The sequence below is a fragment of the Silene latifolia genome, chromosome 1 (assembly GCF_048544455.1).
Source record: "Silene latifolia isolate original U9 population chromosome 1, ASM4854445v1, whole genome shotgun sequence".
In the NCBI taxonomy this organism is placed as follows: domain Eukaryota; kingdom Viridiplantae; phylum Streptophyta; class Magnoliopsida; order Caryophyllales; family Caryophyllaceae; genus Silene; species Silene latifolia.
The window spans coordinates 15,994,499-16,006,208 of NC_133526.1; positions in this window are offsets into that span (position 1 = coordinate 15,994,499).

The following is an 11,710-nucleotide window of genomic DNA, read 5'->3' on the forward strand; positions in this document are numbered from 1 at the left end:
ACCCCGAGATTTTAGAGACCTTGGGGATTAGGGGAGATATTGTGCATATGTTTGAGATTTTGGGAATGGAAGGGTTATATCACTTAAGGAAGAAGTCCTACCCCCATCTGACCTTAGAATTCCTGAGCTCGTATGAGTATGATAAGAAGGAGAAGACCGTCTCCTTCCGCCTCTTGAATGAGGATCGCGAGCAGACTTTGGATGAGGTTGCGGGCCATCTGGGTTTGGAGGAGGAGGTGAGGGGATACTTGAGTGATGTTGCTAAGAACAGTGGTGCTCCTCTTTACCTTCCTTTCTTGACTGGCCGACCTGCCCCTAGTGCCAAAGTTATGCTGATTAATGATGTGTAGCATGTTTCCCTTCGTATGTTTCTGAGGATGATGACTTGTTTGTTGTATGCGAGAGATGATGTGAGTAGGCTTAATTCTCATGAGGTTATGTTACTTATGTCTTACCTTAACTTGCACCGTAGGAAGCCGGTTTATTATAGTGCTCCAGGGATAGTGTGCTCTAGTCTGGAGCTTATGGCATAGTCTGAGACCCGACACATTGCTTGCGGGGCCATAGTGACCCGCCTAGCCCAGCGACTGGCTGATTTTGAGGCCCCACCTCCTGAGGGGGATGAGTATGTGGAGATTGTTCCTACCATGGACTCCCAGTATTGGTGTCAGAATAGGTGGTTGAGGAAGTTGGATGACGGGTCTTATGCCTGGAGGGTGAGGGGATCTAAGTGGATGGTACTTCCTGACCCTGCCCATCTCCCTGTTGTTGACTATTTGGCTGAGGGGGAACCCTGTGCTATACCTAGGCCTGAGCCCCAGACCTATCTGATTGATCCTACCATTCTTTTGGATCTACCTGAGCCGGTCACCGTGCCTGAGGGACAGCAGCAGGCACCTCCCCCGCCTCGAGAGCGCCGTAGGGTCAGGCAGTCTAGGACAGACCCGGTCGTACCTGAGCCCTCCTACTCCACCCCTGACTTTTACCCTTATCAGTACTCGCCCTACCCCACAGTGGATGACCCCAGGATGCAGCCGAGTGACCTGGCTGAGCGGATCTCCACTACTTTGGTGCTCTGCAACATGCATGAGACGGCCCATAACCAGGGCATAGGAACACAGCTAGCACAGCATGTCTAGTGGAGGGGACCGGGAGTGGACACAGGAGTCTTCCACAGCTACGGAGTTGATCCTGGTTTCTGGAGGCTACCGGAGGAGACAGATTTTGGCTGCCTCGCGGGACCATGGGGAACCAACTACGGCAGCCAGCTAGGAGGGGATTACTCAGCAGCAGCAGGCTTTCCAGGAGCGGATAGTTCAGGTGCAGGTACTTCTGGTGCAGGTGGTGACGATGACATGGAGGAGGGTCTTGGCTTTTGACCCTTTTGTTATATTTCTTGGATTATTTCTTTTGTGTGGGATTAGTTTCTTTTGCCTTGGATGTTATTTTCGGGATTTATTATTTACTGTTGGATGACTGTACTCGGCCATAAGGTCGTTGCTTACTTTAGCTTATCATGTGGAGACGTGTTGGATTTCGTTATGTTTGGTAATATTGTAGGGAGTTTGGTTGCAGGATGAGTCGTGAATGCATCGTGTGAACTACGTCAAATGCTCTCTGCCTGTTGTAGCTCGACCGAGTATAGACACTACTCGACCGAGTAGAGCTTACTCGGCTGAGTATCCAATTATACTCGACCGAGTAGAGCTTACTCGACCGAGTAGACACTCATACTCGGCCGAGTGTTCTTTATTCTGAGGGGACATTAGGTGTTTGATAATTATGAATTGTAAGGTCTATGTGAACATCGGTATGATTGAGTATGGGGGTGCTTCATAGTGCCGTTTAGTGTAATCGATTGTCCAAAAGATGGACTATGATCACGTCACAGGTATGCAATTGCTTGGATCACATATTAGTTTGTGAATGTTTAGTTATATGGCAGTGGTTGACATCAAGGAACTTAAATTGTTCAAGGTGATACATGAGTCTTTAAATAATATGGAAATGGAACACAATACCCGGACAATGTTGTAACTGTCACCCGTTTTATACGTGTATATGTTTGGTTACAATTATAGCAAGTCCAACTGGATGAGTGACACTGCGGTCGGTATATGACTAAAATGACAAGTTAAAGAATAAAGCTGCTATCATTCGATAACATCATCTTTCGATATATATATATATATATATATATATATATATATATATATATATATATATATATATATATATATATATATATATATATATATATATAGAATACTTGATTGCCATATTATTCTGTTGTTATGGGTCACAAATGAGTAATGTCGTAGGTTAATTTTTATAGCATGAGTCTAAGTCATTACAGTCTGTGAGTAATGTTGTGGTTAGGATGTATGTGTTAATTGTGGGTGTGAGAAGTGATTAGTGGTGAACTTCGGGGACGAAGTTCCTTTAAGAGGGGAAGAGTAATGTCGTGGAAACAAATGTTTAATTATGCCTATAATACTTGAAGTCACATGTATGTATGTATGTTAGTATTCATGTATGTATGTATGTTAGTATTCGGAATTACATTCATGTTACAGGTTAGTTACACTTACTTTTCCTTGAAGTTGTATCTATGTTACGGTCAAGTGATATGAATGTGTGTGAACCACTTTGTATGGGTGTACTTTTGTGACGTGTACTGTTGTGGTTTGGTATTGCATTGTAGTTGTGTATTGTTCCTAGTCGTTGTGTTGCTCTTAACAAGAGGTTGCATAGGAATTCATTATTTTCCCGTAAGTTTATGTGTGATAGTTAATGGTTGGTATTGTTTGGAAGAATAGTTGTGATGGATGATTGTTGTTTGAGTAATGTGGTGTAGCGGTAGTGTCAGGACGGTCTGAGCTCGTACGCCTTTATGTAGGTGGATGGTGTCACAGTGCGTAACCCTGAGGTGAGTGGAGTGCGGGCTGAACTTCGGGGACGAAGTTCTTTTAAGGGGGGAAGACTGTAATACTCAGGATATTCAGGGACCCTGTTGACCGACCATGTTGACCACCAAGACAGACAGTAGGGATGAATGGATGAGGGATCAGGCTTATAATATGAGCTTTATAGGATGGCTTACTCGACCTAGCAGAGGCTACTCCAGTACTCGACCGAGTATGGCTGCTGTCGACGCGTTAATATAAAACGAAAGTTCCCGAGATTCATTTTATTTTTCCATTTCTTCGACAGTTCCTCTTTCTCTAACCCTAGCCTACCTCCCTCTCCTATCACCCCATCTCTACACACTCTCATACATATAGCCTAAACCTCCACTATGGGAAGGACGGGATTCACTTAGGAAGGATGGCGTGCGTGGTGGTCGTCTATGTCACCGTCGATGCGTTTTGTTAGGTAAGTCTCTGCCTTGTGTTTCTTCTGGGTAGTTCATTGAGGATAGTTGTGTAATAGAAAATGGTTATCGTTGTAGGATTCGTATTGGAGTCATGCTTGGCTGTATATGGATGTCTCTCATGGTTTGTGACGAGGTAGGGTTTCCCTACTCAGTACTGTTAATTGATTGAGATTGTTATTGTTTCATAATTATTGTTATCTGCTGATCATCAGTGTCCGGGCGTTGTTGTGACGGTGTTGGTGTGAGGATGTGGTGACAGCTGTGATGCTGTGTGTGTTGTGTTTGTGGTGGATTCACTTGCGGGAGTGGCTTCACACCCTAGTTCGCCCTCCGTGGAACCCGCCACGGGAGGGGATGTGCACATTAAGGGACAAGGATTGTTAGTCGCTCGTTGATGAGCTAGACTAGGTGGGATGAGCTGCGGTGACCCACTGGCGGCAAGGATTACCTGTTGCAATGGGTAATCTGGCAGGGCTACACACGTCAGTGTGTAGTCGGTTACTGTGCAAGATCGGGAGACTGGGTTAAAGGATGATCAGATGGTTACATTGTTTATTTGTTTTACTTTGTTTTAGTCAGTACTGACCCCGTGTTGTTTTGTGGTATCTGCGGTGATCCATTCGGGGATGGTGAGCAGTTGGGTTAGCAGGTACTGTTGCTTGTGGCTGCTAGGATTGGAGGGATCGAGTCATCACGCTACCGGTCTAGAAGTGTTGTAACACGAGTGTAGTAGTTCGCATCTTTGTAGAGGGATGTAGACAGAGTTATGTTGTATAAGATACTTTAAAGCTTTATAAATGTTCTTTTATTGTCCTATTTGATCTACTTCCTCGGGAAATCGAGATGGTGACACCCTCAGATACGGGAATGGTCCTTGGTAAGGCACTCTGGTGTACGGGGGTGTTACACCAAATCAGTGGCCAACCTTTTCTTTTTCTAAAGGACCATTTCCTTGGATTGAACCATTCATTACCTTGACCTTGGATTGTTTTATTTTATTCCAGCATGTGAAGGATGTCCGGATGGGCAGGCAGCATAGTCATTTAAAAGCTTAGTACCTTTATGGATGGGTACGACAGCTCCAGAGACGGCTCTCCGGATAGCATGAGAAATGACCTGAACTCACTAAAGCTTGCAGCACTGACGATAAGACTAGAGCACGATTATCGCGAAAAAGTCTGATTCTGAGATTGAAATGAAAGACGACAATTGGCTCGAAAGCTTGACATATTATTATGAAAGAGCCACGTGGAGAAGAGGACAGGACACCCCGAATATCCATGAAGAAGCCAGCAACCTAGAGAAGGTTATTATTCGGAATAACACGAAAAACAATAAACAAGGATGAAACATTAAACAAACTGGAGACCACCGCATCCTAACCAACCCACAAACACTGCCCGAACTCCGAATCAACCCTACCACGCACATCTCAAACAAACGGAAAAAGCCCCAACAACCATGACCTCCCTCAAACCGACAAAAGCGACGGACTCAACGGACATTGCACAAAAGACCCAGCCAATCCAGCAAACACCAAGACACCAACAAAGACACCCCTTTATCCAAACGAGACCCCCCAAGACCACCAACACACATGCAACTAGACCAACCAAAAGAACAACGAAGACAGACACTAATGACACGGGAAATGGGACCGATAGGTGGGGAAATAGGCGAGGGGAATGAGAACACCATCTCGGCCCAAAACCACCACCACCAAGAGCACAGAGATGCAACAAGATGAGCTATGCTCATCGACACGAGCAGACCAGATTGGAGAAGAAGCCATACCAGGGGTGGGGGAAGGGGCGAAGGAAAGGGGGAACACCCCTGGGTTGCATGCGAGACCATCGGTGACAGGACATGGAATCGGTTGGATGGGATCAGAGAAAAACATCGATGCACCAACGTGACAGCCGAAGAAACACCCGAGAGTACACCGTGAGTCGCCAAACAAATCAGAAAAAAGAGGAGTGAGATCAGGCTAAAAAGAGACAACCAAGAACGACATGTGACGTTGGATCGCCGAAGACAGGCGGGATGAACCCATCTCCGGCGATAAGGTAGGGGAAGACGGAGGGGCAGTGTGTGGGAAGTGGAGGCGGCGGCACAAAATAAACTAGGGTTTTTTTGTTTTTAGAGAGAAGGGAGAGAAAACTTTAGAAAGATAGCTTGAACTAATGAATTGACTTCAAACTTGTGATATGAGAGTTAGTAATGTTCAAAGTGGTTGTTTATTGTAATACCCACAATGTTTAAGGACTCTTTTGACTGACCCTTTGACCAAGAAAGACCTTAGGAGGAGATATGTGAGAGGCTAGGTGAGAATAGGTACCTTAAGAGAGTGTTCACTCGACCTAGTAGGAACTACTCGGTCGAGTAGTATGAATACTCAACCGAGTAGAGCTTACTCGGCCGAGTATGTGAGTACTCGACCGAGTATGGCTGTTGTTGATGCGTCGATATAAAAACACAACTTCGCAAGTTTCATTTCATTTTCTCATTTTCGACAGTTCCTCTTCCTCTAACCCTAGTCTATCTCTCTCACCTATCACCCCTACCTCCATCCACTCTCATATATGTAGCCTAGACCTCAACCATGGGAAGGACGGGGCTTGCGTAGGAAGGATGCGTGCATGGTCGTCGTCCGTGTCACCGTCGGCCCGCGTTACTAGGTAAGTCGCTGTTTTGTTGTCTCTTCCAGTACTTGTTGAGGGTAGTTGTGTAATAGGATGCGATTATCATTTTAGGATGCGTGTCGGAGTCTTGCTTGGCTGTGTGTGGATGCATTTTCATGGTTGGCGATAAGGTAGGGTTTCCCTACTCAGTTCCTGTTTAATTGATTTGAGATATATTGTTGTACTGTATATGATTGTTGTCTTTTGATCATCATTAGAGTGTTGGTGTGGTGGTGGTGTGGTGGTTGTGATTGTGTTGTGATGTTTGTGGTGGAGTCACTTGCGGGAGTGGCTTCACGCCCTAGTTCGCCCTTCGTGGAACCCGCCACGGGAGGGGATGTGCACATTAAGGGACAGGGTTATCGCTCGTTGATGAGCGGGATTTTGGTGCGGATTGGCTGCTGTCCCCCACTGGCTGCGAGGATTACCTGTTGTGATGGGTAATCTGACTGGGCTACACACTTCGGTGTGTAGTCGGTTACTGTGTGAGATCGGGAGACCGGAGGTGGATGATGATCAGCTGGTTGCTTATCGTACTTGTCTTACTTTAATTATTCGGTAACTGACCTCTTGTCGTGCTTTCAAAACTGTGGTGATCCATTCGGGGATGGTGAGCAGTTGGCTTAACAGGTGCAGTTGGTTTGTTGCTGTTGGGCATGGAGGGAATCGAGTCACCACGCTACCGGCATAGATGTCCTGACGCATGAGTTCTATAGCGGTCATAGTTATCACTTATATTCCGTGTTGTATTTTGGTTGTAAAGGATTAACGTGAATTATTATAAATGTTCTTTTATTGTCTATTTAATATACTACCTCGGGTGACCGAGATGGTAACACCTTCATACACTGGGATGGTCCTTAGTAAGGCGTCCTGGTGTACGGGGGTGTTACAAAGTGGTATCAGAGCTGACGATTTTGTAACCTGAACCAATGAACCAAATTAATATAGGGTGTCGAATTAAAATGAACCTGGTGTATGTGCGTTGGGAGCCCCAGTCGATGCTAGATTTTGGCTGAGTAGGCGCCCTCATTTCAAAATCCCGGCCCCATCGTGCTTAAGCCAACCACTGGGAAGGGGTAGTTAATAGGAGAAATTGCTTACAGAGTGTTTGCTAAGTATGTTTGTTAATTGTATCACATGTGCCAATGTGAGTCTTGCATGTAATGACGATGGTAGTGATAAGGTTTTGAACTGGTTGAAATGATTACCGAGTGTGAATGGAAATTACGATGGATGAATGGTTGAGCACTTATGTGTATATCAGAATTACACTAAATGACTCGTTGAAAATATTTGTTGCACCAAATGATGGTTATTACAAGATGAGTGCTTAGTTTCGTGTGAGTTTAGGACGGATTGTGGAATTTGTGATGTTGTAGTGTTATAGACTAATCTTTGCAGGCGGTGTATCAAGTCTTAGTCGTGTGTATGGATTGTGACGTGATTGTCTACTGTGACTGAGATAAGGAACGTATATGGACCGTTGACTGATTTAGTAATGGTTATATATATATTTATATATTCCGTCAGTGATACGTGTTCATGTGGTAGAAATAGGTTCTAACGGTGACGAGCCGATTGTACGAAACTCCGAACGATATTACTTGTCTTGCAGGTTCAGTAATTTCGATATTCCGCTTCTGATTTGTGACACTCGACCGAGTATAGGCTTACACACGACCGAGTAGGACACACTCGGCCGAGTATAGCAGCACTCGACCGAGTACCCTTTTTTTTGTCAGATTGCAAATCGCTACTGATCTCGAGCACTCGACCGAGTATTCAGAATACTCGATCGAGTAGTCCATACTCGGCCGAGTAAGCCCAATACTCGTCCGAGTACGGTTTTATCGGGTTTCAGCCGGGTTACTCGAAAAACCCTATAACTCCTCTTTCTTTTCTTTTCCGCCTCCAACTCCATTTCTTTCCTCTTCTAAAAACTTTATAACACTTCTCTCTCAAGCTTTTGAGTGATTTCTTGGTGATTGTTTGTGGATTTCCCTCTTTGCTTGCCAAAACTTCCTTTAAGGTAATGTTTCTAATTAATTTCTTCCATTTGTTCTACAAATCATGGTATACACTTGCTTAATCCGAATTCCTACTATGTGTAAACTAAAATTTATGCTTCTCTTTTGATATCTTGAGTTTAATTGCTTCTCAAACCTAGTCTATGCCGTCACAAACCCAATTTCATGACTCAAATCGCTTATTGTGTTATACAAAACTTTTTAGGTTTTGCCTAAATCGAACTTTTGGCCCTTTTTATTGTTTTAAGATACTCTTGCAAGGCTTGTTGATGATAAGAATGACTCCTTTGATTAGAATACCTTGTGTTTTGTGAGAAAATTTTGTCTCAAAAGTTCGTCTTAAAATTGTATACATTCCAAAAAAAAAAAAAAAAAAAAAAAAAAAAAACAGGCCATCCATGGCAATTTTCTGGTTAAAATATCTTTGTTAAAGCCTTTCTTTTTGCAGTATGCCGAAAACAAGAGCCCCAGCTAACAAGAGGACTCGTGCCAATGTACAATTGGAGACGGGTCAATCTAGCCGAGAACCTGTTGTTCCTCCGGTGGAAGCTTATCCATCGATAATCTTTTCCGATTCAAGCAACGTAAGGCCTTCACAGCTTTGATGAGTCGTCCTTTCCGACCTACTCGGTGTGTGAACCCCGAGATTTTGGAGAACCTAGGGGTTATGGAAGACATAGTTCACATCTTCGAGACCCTGGGAATGGAGGGGTTGTATCACCTACGAAAGAAGTCTTACCCTCATTTGACCTTGGAGTTTTTGAGCTCGTTTATTTATGATGCAAAGGAGAAGACGGTCTCTTTTCGCCTCATGAACGAGGACCATGAGTTGACCCTGGATGAGTTTGCTGGCCACATGAGCCTAGAGGCAGAGGGGACGGGGTATCTTAGTGATGTAGCTAAGAATAGTGGTGTACCTCTTTATCTTCCTTACTTGACTGGCCGACCTGCTCCAAGTGCCAGTGCTATGCTAATTAATGATATTCAGCATGTGTCCCTCCGTATGTTCCTTAGGATGATGACCTGCCTGTTGTACTCGAGAGATGATGTGAGTAAACTTAATTTCCATGAGGTTATGTTGTTGATGTCTTACCTGAACCTGCACCGTAGGAAGCCCTTTTACTATAGCGCTCCGGGGTGGTTTGTGCTAGCTTGGATCATATGGCACAGTCCCCAAACCGTCACATCGCTTACGGGGCCATAGTGACCCGTTTAGCCCAACGCCTGTCTGACTTTGAGGCGCCACCTCCATCGGAGGATGAGCTATTTGAGGTCGTACCAACCATGAACACCAAATATTGGTGTAACAACAGGTGGTTGCGGAAGATGGATGATGGGTCTTATGCTTGGAGGGTAAGGGGATCCTCATGGATGGCGCTTCCTGACCCTGCACGCCTTTCTGTAGTTAACCATCTAGCTGAGTGGGAGCCCGTGGGTGGGGTACTTAGACCCGGACCTTAGTACTATTTTATCGACCCCACCATTCTCCTAGACTTACCTGAGCCTTCAGCGGCATCTGAGGGACAGTAGGCTCCTCCCCCATCTCGTGAGCGCCGTAGAGTTAGACAGCCTAGGGTGGATCCGGTTGAGACTGAGCCCTCTTACTCCATGTCGAGCTTCTACCCACAACAGTACTCGCCCTACCCCACAGTGCATGATCCCAGGATGTAGGTGAGTGACTTAACTGAGCGGATCTTCACCACCTTGGTGCTCCGCAACATGCATGAGATGGCCCTTAATCAGGGCATAGGGACTGAGCTGGCACAGCCCGTTTGGTGGAGAGGACCCGGAGTCGACACAGGTATCTTCCATAGCTATGGAGTCGACCCCAACTTTTGGGGCCACCAGAGGAGGCTGAGTTTGGCTTCCTCGCGGGACTGTGGGGAGCCAACTACGGCAGTCAGCTAGGCGGAGGAGATTACTCAGCAGCGGGTTATCAGGGAGCCAGTACCTCGGGAGCTGGAGCATCAGGTGCAGGTGGTGGTGATAAGATGGAGGAGGGTCCATATGAGTGATTTTCTTGTATTTCTAGACTTGTTTCAGTTGTGGATGGATATTTATCGTTTCTTGTCGCACTCTTTTATTTCGGATGACTGTACTTGGCTTTAAGGCCGTTACTTGTTTTCGTACACTATGGTTGTGATTTGGTAGACTTGGACATGCCTTTAAGTATGGCACTCGTGACTTGTTGCAGGTTAGTTTGTGGGTGGAATTGTGTTTCATTGCTGAAATCGTTCTCTGCCCGTGAATACTCGACCGAGTAGAGCTTACTCGGCCGAGTAGACTCTTACACTCGACCGAGTAGAGCTTACTCGACTGAGTGATCCCTCATACTCGGCCGAGTGTCAGGGTAACGCGTTTTATAGTGTTGCAAACCGTTTTAGCTTCATATGTTTAATCCTTGAGTCTTGGGTGTACCGTGTTACCATTGCTATTGTTTTCACAACCCGGTATAGAGTACCTTGTACTTCTAAATACAACTTAGAGATAAGTTTCAGGTATAGCGGTAACGGTAATACGTTGCATTATTGTGTTTGAGATGGAAATAGTACCATGGCCTTCTATGCTTGAGTAGTTCTTTAAGTACGGTATGTGCATCTTTTCCTTATTTAAACTTCGTAAGTGAATTGTTAATTATAAGTTTAGGTGTGTGTATGGCCGTGCATCAAGTATATGTCTTATAACGGTTACCGGGTTTCCGGTTAGTCCTTGTTATCGGGTGTGATGAACTTCGGGGACGAAGTTCCTTTTTAGAGGGGTAAATAACATATCGCGATACAAAAGTCCATATAAACAAAAGTTAAAACAAAGTTTTTGAGTGTTTAGCCTTCTTTACTTATATGCCTGTCTTCTATGTTCATCTCTTGTCTTCTATGTTCATCTTTCTCACGTTGTGTAATGAGCTAAAAATGGTGATAATTGACAAGAGAATTAGAATTGAACGATATATGTGTGTGTGTGTGTGTGTGTGTGTGTGTGTGTGTGTGTGTGTGTGTGTGTGTGTGTGTGTGTGTGTGTGTGTGTGTGTGTGTGTGTGTGTGTGTGTGTGTGCGCGCGCGCCTAATAGGATCGTGATTTTCGTAATCGTGGTAGTTAGAATTGAGTGTCTTGTGGTGGTACATGTTGTATTGTTTTGTGGTGGTTAACCTCGTTGTTGAGGACGAAGTTCCTTTTAAGGGGGGAAGACTGTAATACCTACAATGTTTAAGGACTCTTTTGACCGACCCTTTGACCAGGAAAGGCCTTAGAAGGAGATAGGTGAGGGCTAGGTGAGGATAGGTACCTTACGAGAGTGTTCACTCGACCTAGTACGGACTACTCGGTCGAGTAGTGTGAATAATCGACCGAGTAGAGCTTACTCGGCCGAGTATGTGAGTACTCGATCGAGTATGGCTGCTGTTGATGCGTCGATATAAAAACGCAAGTTCGCATGTTTCATTTCATTTTCTCATTTTCGACAGTTCCTCTTCCTCTAACCCTATCTATCTCTCTCACCTATCACCCCTACCTGCATCCACTCTCATATATGTAGCCTAGACCTCAACCATGGGAAGGACAGGGCTTGCGTAGGAAGGATGCGTCCGTGGTCGTCGTCCGTGTCATCGTCGACCCGCGTTACTAGG